Source organism: Mobula birostris, chromosome 4 (genome assembly GCF_030028105.1).
Source record: "Mobula birostris isolate sMobBir1 chromosome 4, sMobBir1.hap1, whole genome shotgun sequence".
NCBI lineage: Eukaryota > Metazoa > Chordata > Chondrichthyes > Myliobatiformes > Myliobatidae > Mobula > Mobula birostris.
The window spans coordinates 148,484,158-148,497,754 of NC_092373.1; positions in this window are offsets into that span (position 1 = coordinate 148,484,158).

Here is a 13,597-nt window from a genome sequence, read left to right on the forward strand (position 1 = left end):
AGGGCTTTACTCTTTGGAGAGAAGGAGGATGAGAGGAGACATGATAGAGGTGTACAAGATATTAAGAGGAATAGATAGAGTGGATAGCCAGTGCCTCTTCCCCAGGGCACCACTGCTCAGTACAAGAGGACATGGCTTTAAGATAAGGGGTGGGAAGTTCAAGGGAGATATTAGAGGAAGGTTTTTTACTCTTGAGAGTGGTTGGTGTGTGGAATGCACTGCCTGAGTCAGTGGTGGAGGCAGATACACTAGTGAAGTTTAAGAGACTACTAGACAGGTATATGGAGAAATTTAAGGTGGGGGCTTATATGGGAGGCAGGGTTTGAGGGTCGGCTCAACATTGTGGGCCGAAGGGCCTGTAATGTGCTGTACTATTCTATATTCTATGTTCTATGTAAAACTGAAGAGGTAATAAATAGAACACCATGAGTGATCAAGGTAATGAGATCATGTCATTTGTTGTATGGTGGCAAAGGAGTGATGGAGAGATGGGGGTGGTATGGAACGGGTTCAGTAGATCAAGGACAAATTATACAAGGTAGAAGCTCAAGGAGGATGAATGGTCATTAATTGAGAGAGAGGGAAATACTGGATAACTGTTAAGAACTTTGAATGATAGAATTACTCAGAAATTCAAGGAAGAGAGTATAGGTCATTGAGAAAATTCTGTGAAGACAGGGCAGAAGTAGCATAATTAGGCCTGTGGAGTCCTGTCATTCAATACATCCATTCATGGCCTTCACACATCTAATCAAATCGGGTTATTGATAATCAACCAAAGTAAAGTGGTGGACACAAAAAATTCTTAGACTGCAGTTATACCCCCCCCACCCCCACCCCCAAGTAACAGCAGAATGAGAAAAATGTTTAGTGAGGTTAATGACTAACAAGTATGCCAAGCAAAATTAGCACAAAAAAGTATGGGAGGACTGGTTTATCTTATTATTTTGGAAGCACACCAAAAACTCAACAGAAGGCAAAGTGGAGAAATGTAAAAGATTTTAAGCCTGGCTCAAGAGAAGGACAAAAAGAAGAGGGTGAAACAAGCGCACAATTATAGGGATATGGGTAAGCAAGGTATTCAAAATAATTTAAAAAATAGAATTAATGAGTGACAGGAAAGGTAGGAATCAGGAGAATAGGGTGTATTGGAGATAAAAATACAGTATAAAGTGAAGGAAACAAAAATAAATTGCTTGCATGGAGAATGGTAATGCAATGATTGTGTAAATAGAAAAAGAGGGAATTGTATTGCTCGCTGAGACTGGAAGAGATATTTACTTGGCATGCACAAAGGATTTTCCGCTTAGTCCAAGTGGTCTCTATTGAATAGATTAAAATAAATGCAGCTCAGCAAGGTACAGAAATGCCAGCAACACTAGGAAAATATTAATGCTTGGTATTGTAAGGCTTGTGTATGCAGGATCCTCCCAGTCCACAGCCAGCGAACAGGAGTCAGCTGCCACTTGTTTCCAGCTCATCACCTGTAGTCTATTTAAACCCAGCTCTCATCCACAATTCTTGTTCATTCATACGAATCAGCCAGCCTGAACCAGTTGCTGCAAGCCTTCCGTTATCTTGTTGCTTTCTAGTGTTAAGTACCTGTTCCCTCTTGTTTTGTGTCCCCTCGTGACTTGTTATTTTGCTGTTTATTATCAAAGTTATCACTCACTACTAAATCATCTCTGCTGCTCTGCGTTTTGGTCAAACAACCTCTACATTTCCTGATGGGATTGTTGAACCAGTGATTAACCTAGCAGAGTGCATCTAAAGGAAGTCATCTACTGACACGAGTCTATAGTTCAGAAGCAACAGGAAATTATTGGCATCTGCTCGCTGCTCTCAACCAAGTCTCTGTCTTGTTACAGCAACCCTAGACCAATCAACCTGCTCCCACAGAGCCCCTGATTCTGGTGCCAGAACAATTCAATGGAACTCCAACCTGATGCTGCAACTTCCCGTCCTAGAGTGACTTGCACTTCAGGCTACAGCCATCTCTGTATTCTACAGACTGAGCCTAGATTCCCTTCATCATCTCTCTCTTGACTGGTTGAGCTCTGACGTGGGCTGCCATTAACTGTGACAACGAAAACCACCATCTGCAATAAATATGTGGATGGCACCCCTGAGATCTGCCGGATTTTCAGTCATCTGGGAAGTGGAAGAGAGGCGGTGGATTGGATACTTTGCTTGTGTCAACACTCACGCTCGGTGCTGGATTACACCGTAGAATTCGGGACCCTCACGATGGAATGCAGAAGTAAATGCTGTCCCATTACCATCACAGCCTCTTAGAGCTCTTGAAAGATGAGCTGTCTGCCAAGGAGCTACCCACCGACCTTGAAGATCTCATGAATTTGCCCCTCCGTGATGAGGAGCATCTTATTGAATGACCCTCCAGATCACCAGCCAGAACCGCAATTCCATTCCCAGAACCATTGCAGCCTGCAGAACCAAAATCAGCAATGCATTCAGAATCTATGCAGTTAGGGAGTTCTCCCTTAATTCCTCAAGAGCATGAATGTCAGTGGAGAAACAACTTGTGTGGTTACCGCGGAGCAGCTGATCACCCACACATTAAATGCCCACCATATTTGGGAAAACAGCATCACCAGGTCAAGAAAGCATACTTACTCATGCTTTCTATTCAGGAATAATCCAGTCTGTTCTCTGTTCTTCCATCACTGTCTGGTTTGGATCAGCTACCAAACAAGACAAGAATAGACTCCAAAGAACCGTCAGGGCTGTGGAAAGGATTATTGGTGGGAAGCTGCCCTCGATCCAGAACACATATGCATCTAGAGTCAGGAAGCGAGCAAGCAGCATCATTGTAGACCCATCATACCCTGGACATCATCTGTTCCAACTCCTTCCTTCTGGTAGGTGCTTTAGATCACTGTATGCCAGGACAAATAGGTACAAGAACAGTTTCTTTCCGTATGCCATCAGTCTTATGAACACTTGAATTTTAGTCTATTATAAACCAAGTCCACCTGTACGTACACAGGTATACCTCATTGTATATAGTTCACGATTATTTGCACTATTGTTTTGTTTGCTTTTTTTTATTCTGTACAGCGAGAGCTCAGGGAAACTGGCATCAAATTCCCTGTGTGCGTCCACATACTTGGCAATAATAAAGGATTCTGATTACACCAATGCGTTTAGGGCAGAATGAAGGTCTTCCATCTCTGGTGGTGTTCAGGGATTCTTTCATCATGTCAGTAGCTACCTCTTGGTTTTCACTACTGTTAGTCATGCAAGTCGTGGTGGAGACTCAGGAATACCATTGCACTCAGTGGTAGAAGGAACCTTCATTGCTGATTCCATAACAATTTTGTTTTGCTAGTCAGGGTTGTTAGCCCTGAACTGAACCCCTGAACGTAGACAACCAGTGGATCACTCTTCATCTTGCCTCTACCCTTTGACCTGTTTGGCATGGGTGACCCTACCAAGAGCCATAAAGCCCTGACTCCAGCCAACATACTGTAGCTCTTCGGTTCAAGGAGGAACACAAGTCTCCAAACCATGACAAACATGCAGTCCCCTGGAGGAGGTCAAGCAAAGAAACCTTCCATTTGATAGGTTCCTCCTGGTCCCTCATTCCAGCACTATAGCCTGACTCACCCTGTATCCTCCTCCACAGATTGATATGCTACATGCACATTAGACTCTGGTGGATTCTGGTGCACCAGGCAGCTTTCAGGGCAGAACTGTGTCTTTGTCTGGATAACCTCCAACCTGATGGCATGAAGAACGATTTTTCAAACTTCTGGTAATGCCCCTCCTCACCATTTCCCATTACCCTCTCTGTCCTTTTCTCCTTACCTGCCTATCACCTCCCTCTGGTGCTCCTCCCCCTTCCCTTTCTTCCATGGCATTCTGTCCTCTCCTATCAGATTTTCCCTTCTACAGCCCTTTATCTCTTTCACCAGTCAAGTTCCCAGCTCTTCACTTAACCTCTTGCCCTCTCCCAGTTTCACCTATCACCTACTAACTTGTATTTCTTCCTTCCCTTTCCCCACCTCCTTACTCTGACTTCTCATCTTTTGTTTTCTCCAGTTCTGATGAAGGGTCTTGGCCCAAAACGTCAACTGCTTACTCTTTTCCATAGATGCTGCTGGGCCTGCTGAGTTCCTCCAGAATTTTGTGTGTTTTTCTTGGCTTTCCAGCATCTGCAGATTTGCTCTTGTCTCTGACTGGACTCTGTGTGTGCAGCTTGAACTCCCCAATGAGCTGATCTCTCACCCTTTCTGCATCACGGCCATTGATGGGCATCCATTGAGGTTTGGGATGGTCAGAACGTGCACAGGGCCTGTGCCCATGAGCATTGGAGAGCACCGTGAGTCCATTCAATTCCACCATATAGCTTCACCCAACCCTCCTCTCGTCTTGGGTTACCTTGAGCTCTCCAATCACAACCCTTACTTCACTTGGTTGTCCAGTGCACTGCTGAGTTGGAACCCTCCTGACTGTCCACCTGTCTGCATCCTAAGTTGACTTCACCCAGTAAATACATGGAGACAGAGAAAACTCTCAACCTCACAAACCTCACGCGGGAATATCATGACTTAGCCGTTGCCTTCAGTAAAAGGAAACCCAGCACTCTGTCACCTCACAGACGCCAGACTGCGTGATTAAGCTCCTCCTGGGCATGACTCCTCCCTGAGGTCATCTATTCTCCCTCTTCCCTCCTGAGACTCAAGCCGTGAATGTCTACATCACTGAAGCACTACAGCTACCATGCTTCATTCAAGCATACGAACCCCCAGCTAGTGTAGGATTCTTCTTTGCCAAAAAGAAAGCTGGAGGGTCTACCACTATCCTCCCTGCTTGTTGGATTGTACATTCAAAACATTCTGCAGGCCCATATCTTCACCAAACAGGCTCTGGAGGCATACAACCTGTGCGGCATCCACCAGAGGGATGAGTGGAAGACACGTCCATAACAACCACCGGCCACTACAATACTTGGTGATGCCTCTCAGACTCCCCCCAGAATCCTGCCAGTTTCAATGCCTACATTCATGAGCTCTTCCAAGACATCCTATATCATTCCATCCACCCAGATCCTCACCGTTAATCATCTGTGACCTTGAGAACCAGATCCTCCAGGCTCTGCAGCACGGCCTGTTCCAGCTGACACACCAGATAACTGCATGTACGTGCTAGTGGCTCTACGCTCTGAAGCACTCCAGTGGGCACACTCCTCACTCCTCTTTGGCCATCTGGGCATACAACGGACCCTGGATTTTCCGTAACATGGGTTCTGGTGGCCCGCCCATGATTGCAGAATGATATCTGTACATTGCTGCCTGACCTCAGTGTGCTCAGTCCAATTCCTCCAAGCAGCGGTTCCCTGGGCTCCTGCATCCGCAGCTGGTCTCTCAACACCTGTGTTTCCACACCACCATAAATTTCTTCACAGATTTGCCAACTTCCAATGGGGGCCACAGTGATCACAACAGTGGTGCACCAATTCTCCAAGGCAGTATTCTTCATTGCTCTCCCCAAACTTCTGCCAGCTGCTAAGATGGTGGAGCTGCTTCTGCAACATGTAGTTTAGTTGCACAGCTTCCTCCAGGGCATTGTGTTGGAATCGGCCTCACGATTCATCTTCCACTTCTGGCGAGCCTTCTGCTCCCTCCTCTGTACCTCAGTGAGTTTTTTCTCTGGCTATCATCTGCAGACCAGTGGACGGTCGGAAAGAGCCAATCAATAAGTGGGAAAAGTTTCTGTATTGTTCTGCCACCTCTCTCCCTTCCACATGGAAGAAGGATCTGCTCTGGGCCGAGCTGTCCCACAATCTACAAATCCACAGCAGGTCCAGCAGCATCAATGAAAAGAGCTACTTCCTCTGGACAACCAGATCAAGACCCTGCACTGCAGTAATAGGTGTGTAATTGATATGCTGCATTAAAAGAAACTGAACACAAGAAAATCTGCAGATACTGGAAATCCAAGCAACACACACAAAATGCTGGAGGAAATCAGCAGACCAGGCAGCACCTGTGGAAAAAGAGTAAACAGCCAGTGTTTCAGGTCGAGAACCTTCATCAGGACTGGAAAAAGAGACGAGAAGGGAGGGTAAGAAGGTCGGGGGAGGGGAGGAAGTACAAGATGGTAAGTGAGAGATCAAACTGGGGAAGGGGGAGGGGTGAAGTAAAGAGCTTGGAAGTTGATTGGTGAAAGAGATAAAGGGCTGGAGAAAGGGGAATCAGTTAGGAGAGGGGAAAAGCACCAGAGGGAGATGCTGGGTAGCTGAGAGAGGGAACTGGAAATGGGAATTGTGAAGGAGCAGGGGGAGGGGATCGATTACCTGAAGTCTGAGAAATTGATGTGGCTGAAGAATTGGAGCTGGGGGCGGGGATTCAGGTTTCTGGATAATCGTGACCTCTTCTGGGGCAGGTGGGACTTATACGAAAGAGACGGGTTGAATTTGAATTTGAGGTAAACCAATATTCTTGCAGGCAGGTTTACTAGAACTGTTAGGAGTGGTTTAAACTAATATGACAGGGGGATGGGAACCAGTATGACAGAACTGAAGATTAGCCAGCAGGTTTACAAGTAGATGATAGATGTAACATGACTGAAAGGAAAGACAAGCCAATGACTGTGTACAAATGTAGACAGAACAGAGTTAAATTGTACCACAGAAGCAAAGTTCAAAAGGGTGAAGAATGCAGGACTGAAGGTGTTGTATTTAAATACACATAGCATTCAGAATAGGATGGATGAACTCATGGTGCAATCAGAGATTGGTCTCTAAGTAGGATGGAGCAAAGTCAAAAAGGCAATAAGCGGCGACTCCTCTGCTTGCATCTTTGGAAACAGCTCTATTTCAATCTTTGATATCTCTATTTTTTCCCTTTTCAAGGTTCTTTTGAAGACCCTGACCTGGAGTTACATTCTGACTTTGGTTCTTTGCAGGAATGGGACCTGCTTACAGGGCCTCACGACCGGCCACTTTTTGATATCCCAAGGTTGCGGCCTAGAAGACTAGTGCGCCTTCAGTTTGTCGGAATTTTGTGGCTCTGGAGACGGGCTGATTCAAGGCCGGAGCCCCCAACTAAGGTGTTGCGGGAGAACACAGAACATAGTGAGCAGCGGGTTAGCCGCTGTGGGCTGTGGGTCCTGAGACATGAGCCTTTCTGGGGCCGATTCACTGGGCACAGAGCTTGGAAAAAGTGATGCAACAGACTTTTAACATCATAAATCAGCAACTTGTTTGTTATCTCTCCTCTCTCACTGTGAAACGGGGACACCTCTTTTTCCCTTATTAGGGAGAGAGAGGGCCTGTGGTATGTTGAATTGCCACATAAATGAGTGGACTTTGGGGTACTGCAAATCTGTGTCTTTAGTGATGCTTTGCTGCACGCTTGAGTGCTCAATGGAGGGCGCCAATACTTTCTTGCTGCAAACACGAGGAAATCTGCAGATGCTGGAATTATGTGTGTTACTTTTTTGCTGGTGGGAGAAGGTGGTCATTGCCTTGCTGCTACTTGTGTGTGGGAGGGAGGAGCTGGGGGGGTGGTTTGGGGCTCTAACTTTTAACTGTCATTCATTCTTTGGGGTATTCCTGTTTTTGTAGATAGTTGCAAAGAAAAAGAATATCAGGACGTATATTGTATACATTTCTCTGTCATTGAATGTATCTATTAAACTTATTGGTCAGTATGGCATTGGCATTGTGGGAATCACTGAGTCGTGGCAGAAAGAAGGGTATAGTCAGGAGCTTAACATCAACGGATATACTTTGTATCCAAAGGATAGGCAGGAAGGCATTGGCAGTGGTGTGGTTCTCTTGGTCAGAGATGGAATTACATCTTTAGAAAAAGGTGACATAGGTCAGAGAATGTTGAACCTTTGAGGTGAGAGTTAAGAAATTACAAAGGTAAAAAAAAATTATGGGAATCATATATAGGTCACTAAATAGTAGCCAAATGTGGGGTTGAGATTGCGAAGGGACCTGAAAAAGGCATGTAATAAGGGTAATGACACAATTGTAAATGGAACTTCAATATGAAAGGGGATTGGGAAAATCAGGTTGGTGTTGGATCGTAAGACAGGGAATTAGTTGAATGTCTACGAGGTGGCTTTTTAGAGCAGTTTGTGATTGAGCCTACTTGGGGAAAGGCTATCTTAGATTGGGTGTTGTGCAATAACCCAGATCTTATAAATAAGTTTAACGTAAAGGAACCCTTAGGAGACGGTGATCATAATATAATTGAATTCATGCTGCAGTTTGAGAGGGAGAAGCACAAGCCACATGCATCAGTATTGGTTATATGTTATATATGTTATATGGAATAGAATAAAGGCAATTACAGAGGGACGTGAGAGGAGCTTGCCTGGGTGAATTTCAGGAGGATACTTGTGGGGATGCCAGCAGAGCAGAGATGGCTGAAGTTTCTGAGAATAGTTCACAATGTACAGGATAGATATGTCCCACAGAAGAAGTTCTCAAATGGCAAGGGTAGACAACTGTGGCTGACAGAAGAAGTTAAGGATTGCATAAAAGCCAAGGAAAGATCATATAAGGTCGCAAAATTAAGTGGGAAGTTGGATGATTGGGAAGCTTTTAAAATCCAACAAAAGACAACTAAAAAAAAAGCTATAAGAATGGAACAGATGAACTATGAGGCAAACTAGCTAATAATATAAAGCAGGATATTAATAGTTTTTTTTTCTGTTATATAAAGAGTAAAAGGGAGGTGAGAATTGATATTGGACCACTGGAAAATGATGCTGGTGAGACAGTAATGGGGGACAAAGAAATGGCAGATGAACTTAATGGACACTTTGTATCTATCTTCATTGTGGACGACATTAGCAGTGCGCCAGAGGTTCATGAGTGTCAGGGAGCAAGAGTGAGTGCCATTGCGATTACAAATCAGGCTACCCAGATGGAATATAAGATGTTGCTCCTCCAGCCTGTGTGTGGCCTCATCGTGGCAGAAGAGGAGGCCATGGGCTCACATGTTGGAAAGGGAATGGAAAGTGAAACTGAAATGGGTGGCTACTGGGTGATTCTGCTTTTTCTGACAGACAGAGCAAGTCTCCCAATCTATGTTGGGACTCATCACTATACAGAAGGTCATACTGGGAGCATTGGATACACAAAAGATTCACAGGTAAATTGTCACCTCACCTGAAAGGACTGTTTGGGGCTATGAATGATGGTGATGGAGGAGGTGTAGGGGCAGGTGTGACTCTTGTTCTCCCTGCAAGGATAAGTACCAGGGAAGAGATCAGTGGGCAGGAACAAATGGACAAGGGAGTCACATAGGGAGCGATCTCTGCGGAAAGCAAGAAAGTGGAGGAGAGGGAAAGGTATGCTTGGTGGTGGAACCTCATTGGAGATGGCAGAAGTTATGGAGAATTATGTGCTGGAACAGGAGGGGTGGTAGTTGAGGGCAAGAGGATGCCTATTCTTGGTGGGGAGGAGGCCATGAAAGAAATCGATGTGCATGCCATCAGTTTGGAGGTCATAATGCTGCTCAAGTGAAATCCAATGTAAACGGGATTTTTTCAACTATCACTACATGATTCAGAAAATCTGCAGGTACTCTCAGCAGATGTACTATAAATAAATCCTATCCATTAATATGTAATGTAATGGGAGTAATCATTATTTATTACAATGCCTTCATTAATTATGCCTTTCAGATGTTTTGCTTTCAGTTGTGACTTTCAGAAATCTGAGGGATGCTATATGCATGATGTTAAACTTATAATTTCTGAAATGTCATTACAATTGTGTGATTACTGTATGTTACCATGTAGCCCACCTCTACTGAACAGGCTTTAATCAACCCACAAAAGCTAGTGGAGAAGATCAACAACCTGAACCTGACTTCCTGATGCTCTCACGTTATTGCTATTAAGACTGTAAGATATGAGCAAAGTTATGCTATTCGGTTCATTGAGTCTTATCCTCCATTTCAACATAACTGATCCATTTCTCTCTCAACTCCATTCTCCTGCCTTCTCCCCATAACCTTTCACAGCCTGACTAACCCAGAACCTATCAACCTCCACTTCAAACATACTCAAAGACCTGGCCTTCACAGCCGCCTGTAGCAACAAATTCCACAGATTCACCACCCTCTGGCTAAAGAAGTTACTCCTCATCTCTGTTCTAAATGGGCGTCACTGTATTCTGAGGCTGTGCCCTCTGGACCTAGACTACCTCATTTTAGGAAACAGCCTCTCCACATCAACTTTATCTAGAGCTTTCAACATTAGATAGATTTCAATGAGACACACCCCACACCCTCTAAATTCTTCTAAATTTCAGTAAGAACAGGCCCAGAGCCATCAAATGTTCTTCATATGGTAACCATTTCATTTCCAGAAACATTGAGCCCAGCATTTCCTGTCTCCTGACTCCTCTCAATGGATCCAAATCCATGTACTACAGGATAAAAGTCCACCAACATTTATATTTTTAATATCAAACATATTGATGTTTGTAAACTGATTAAAATAAAGACCCATCAGATGCATACTTTGTTTTTGTGTTAGCTTTGTCCTCAAGCCCAGATTCAGTTTTGTTCTGAATTCCCAAAAAGTATTTTTTTCTTTTTATGGAAATAATTGTTTCCTGTCAGAACCATTTATAGAAAATCACGGTATGAATGCCTGGTTACATCATTCTTCATGGCATGTAGTTTAATTTCTACAGAGGAGTAATTCAGGACCACAAAGAAAACCGTATTCAACTAAAAATCTCTTTAAATATAACAACATTACTTATGGGTAACATACCATAGTTACTCAATATTTTTGATTTTGAAAAATAACTGGCAGAAATTAACTATAATCTTTGAAGAATCCGGACAGGTTAACATTAAAATGGGCAGCATAGAAAACAAGAATTAAAAGACCACCAACACTGTGAAAGCACACAGTTTTATAGTTGAGTTTCTGCAGATTGCAGTGTTTACTTTTGAATTAAAGCCGTAACTGAATATCCCAGAGCATTTGGTGTGAACAACTCACAATTATGTAGTGTTGTATTTTCTTTTAACGAGGTTTCACAGTAATTCGCAGTAAATTTGATGCTACAGAACAGTCACAATTGTTTGTCCCAGTTCAGTTCCTTATCTGAGCTGAATAAGCTCAACAGCAATTGAGGCAATGAGTCTAGGGAGCAGAAAATGAATTAAATAGGGTTATACTTTCTGTCGCTGTCTAACTGTCTGATGTGCTTGGACTCCAGGCACAGGTATAAAGATGTTCCATTTGAGTAAGACCTACAGAACCTAGCTTTGTCAGTAGTTATACAGTTTAGATCAGAAAATAAGGTGAAGAGGTAGCTAGTAATTTTGATAAGGGGAGAGGGGTTACTAAGCAGTGTAGAAACAAGAAGTTAAGTTAAGTCAAAAAGCCAAGAGAAATGGAGAATGGTAGTATTGCTGGCACAGACCTCACACATGGATATTTAAAGTAAGACACTTCAAACAATTTCAATTGGATCATCAGATCTGTGAAAGGACCCCTTTACTACTACTACTACTACTACTACTACGTCGACTCCAGCCTTGGGGGCCAGCGTCGGGCACAATGACAGATTCTCCACTTCTCCTTCTCCCTCACCAGTGTGTTCAGTTCATCTATATTAGCCGCGCTGCTGTCTTCTAGGAGCGTGTTGATCATAGTCTTGGGAGGGCGCCCAGGGTTCATCCTCCCGTGCTTGGGCTCCTATATGACGACTAGGCTGGCAGGTAGCTCGGGGTGGCATAGACAGTGCTCCGCTAGTTGCAGTCTTCTCGCCTCGATTTTAGTGGTGAGCATCGGTAGGTTGTTATAGAGCTCGACGTTCATCATGTGCTGTTGCCAACTCATGTAAAGAGCCATCCGGAGCATTCGTGTATAGCAACCATCTAGAGACTTTCACATCGTCTTGGTGAGTGTCCACGTCTCGCATTCATACGTGAGAATGGACTCTATGACTGCTATGAAAATCCTCTTTTTAAGCCCTCCAGTCAGGTTCGACTTCCAGATTTCCTTCATGTCCTTTAACTATAAATATAAATATACCCTGCAAAGTTGAGAAAATTTTGTAAATATATCAGAGAGGTTTTGGGGAATGTGGGGAGTGGGAAGGATTGCTGAGAATGAAGAATTTAGCTCATCTGTAGATACCAATCTATAAAGTGAGTGGGTGCTGCTGATTGATGCAGCATCTTGTAATAAAATGTGAAACAGTGTGAAAAAAGAAATACTTTGAAGGGCAGAATATGGCTTTATTGTCATGCTGAATAGTTAGTAGAAATAGCTTGTTAGGAATTGTAAGCAACACACACAAAATGCTGGAGGAACTCAGCAGGAACTATATCTTTAGAAAGTGATGACATAAGGTCAGAGAATGTTGAATCTTTGTGGATGGAGTTAAAAAATTGCAAGGGTAAATAGAAACATTATGGGAATTATATGTAGGCCTCCAAATAGTAGCCAAGATGTGAGGTTAAGATTGCAAAAAGAGCTGGAAAAGGCATGTAAAAAGAGTAATGACACAATTTTAATGGAGGGACTTCAATATGCAAGGGGATTGGGAAAATTAGGTTGGTGTCAGATCGCAAGAGAAGGATTTTGATGAATGCCTACAAGATGGCTTTTTAGAGCAGCTTGTGATTGAGCCTACTTGGGGAAAGGCTATCTTAGGTTGGGTGTTGTGTAATAACCCAGATCTTATAAGGGAGCTTAATATAAAGGAATCCTTAGGAGACAGTGATCATAATATGATTGGATTCATACTGCAATTTGAGAGTGAGAATCATGAGTCAGATGTATCAATATTGCAATGGAATAAAGGTCATTACAGAGGGATGAGAAAGGAGCTTGCTCTGGTGGATTGGAGGAGAATACTGGCGGGGACGACAACAGAGCAGAGATGGGTGAAGTTTTTGGAAATAGGTCACAAGGCGCAGGATATATATGTCCCACAGAGGAAAAAGTTCTAAAATTTCTAGGCAACCACGGCTGACAAAGTAAGTTAATGACTGTTTAAAAGCCAAGTAAAGAGCATATAAGGTAGCAAAAGTGAGTGGGAAGTTGGATGATTGGGAAGCTTTAAAAATCCAACAAAAGACAACTAAAAATGTTTTGAGAAGGGAAAAGATGAAATATGAGGGCAGACTAGCCAATTATATAAAGCAGGATACCAAAACTTTTTTCAGTTATGTACAGAGACAAAGGGAGGTGAGAGTTGATATTGGACCACTGGACAATGATGCTGGTGAGATAGAGATGGGGGACAAAGAAATGGCAGATGAACTTAATGGGTACTTTGCATCTGTCTTCACTGTGGAAGATACTAGCATTGTGCCAGAGGTGTGTGAGTGTCAGGAGTAGCAGTGAGTGCCATTGCTGTTACAAAGGAAAAAGTGCTAGGCAAACTTAGAAGCCTTAAGGCAGATAAGTCAACTGGGCCAGATGGACTACATCTCAGAGTCCTGGGAGTGTTGCTGAAGAGTTAACAGATGCATTAGTCATGACCTTTCAAGAATTACTTGATTCTGCCATGGTCCCAGCGGACTGGTAAATTGCAAATGCCACTCCACTATTTAAAAAGGGAGGAAAGCAAAAGAAA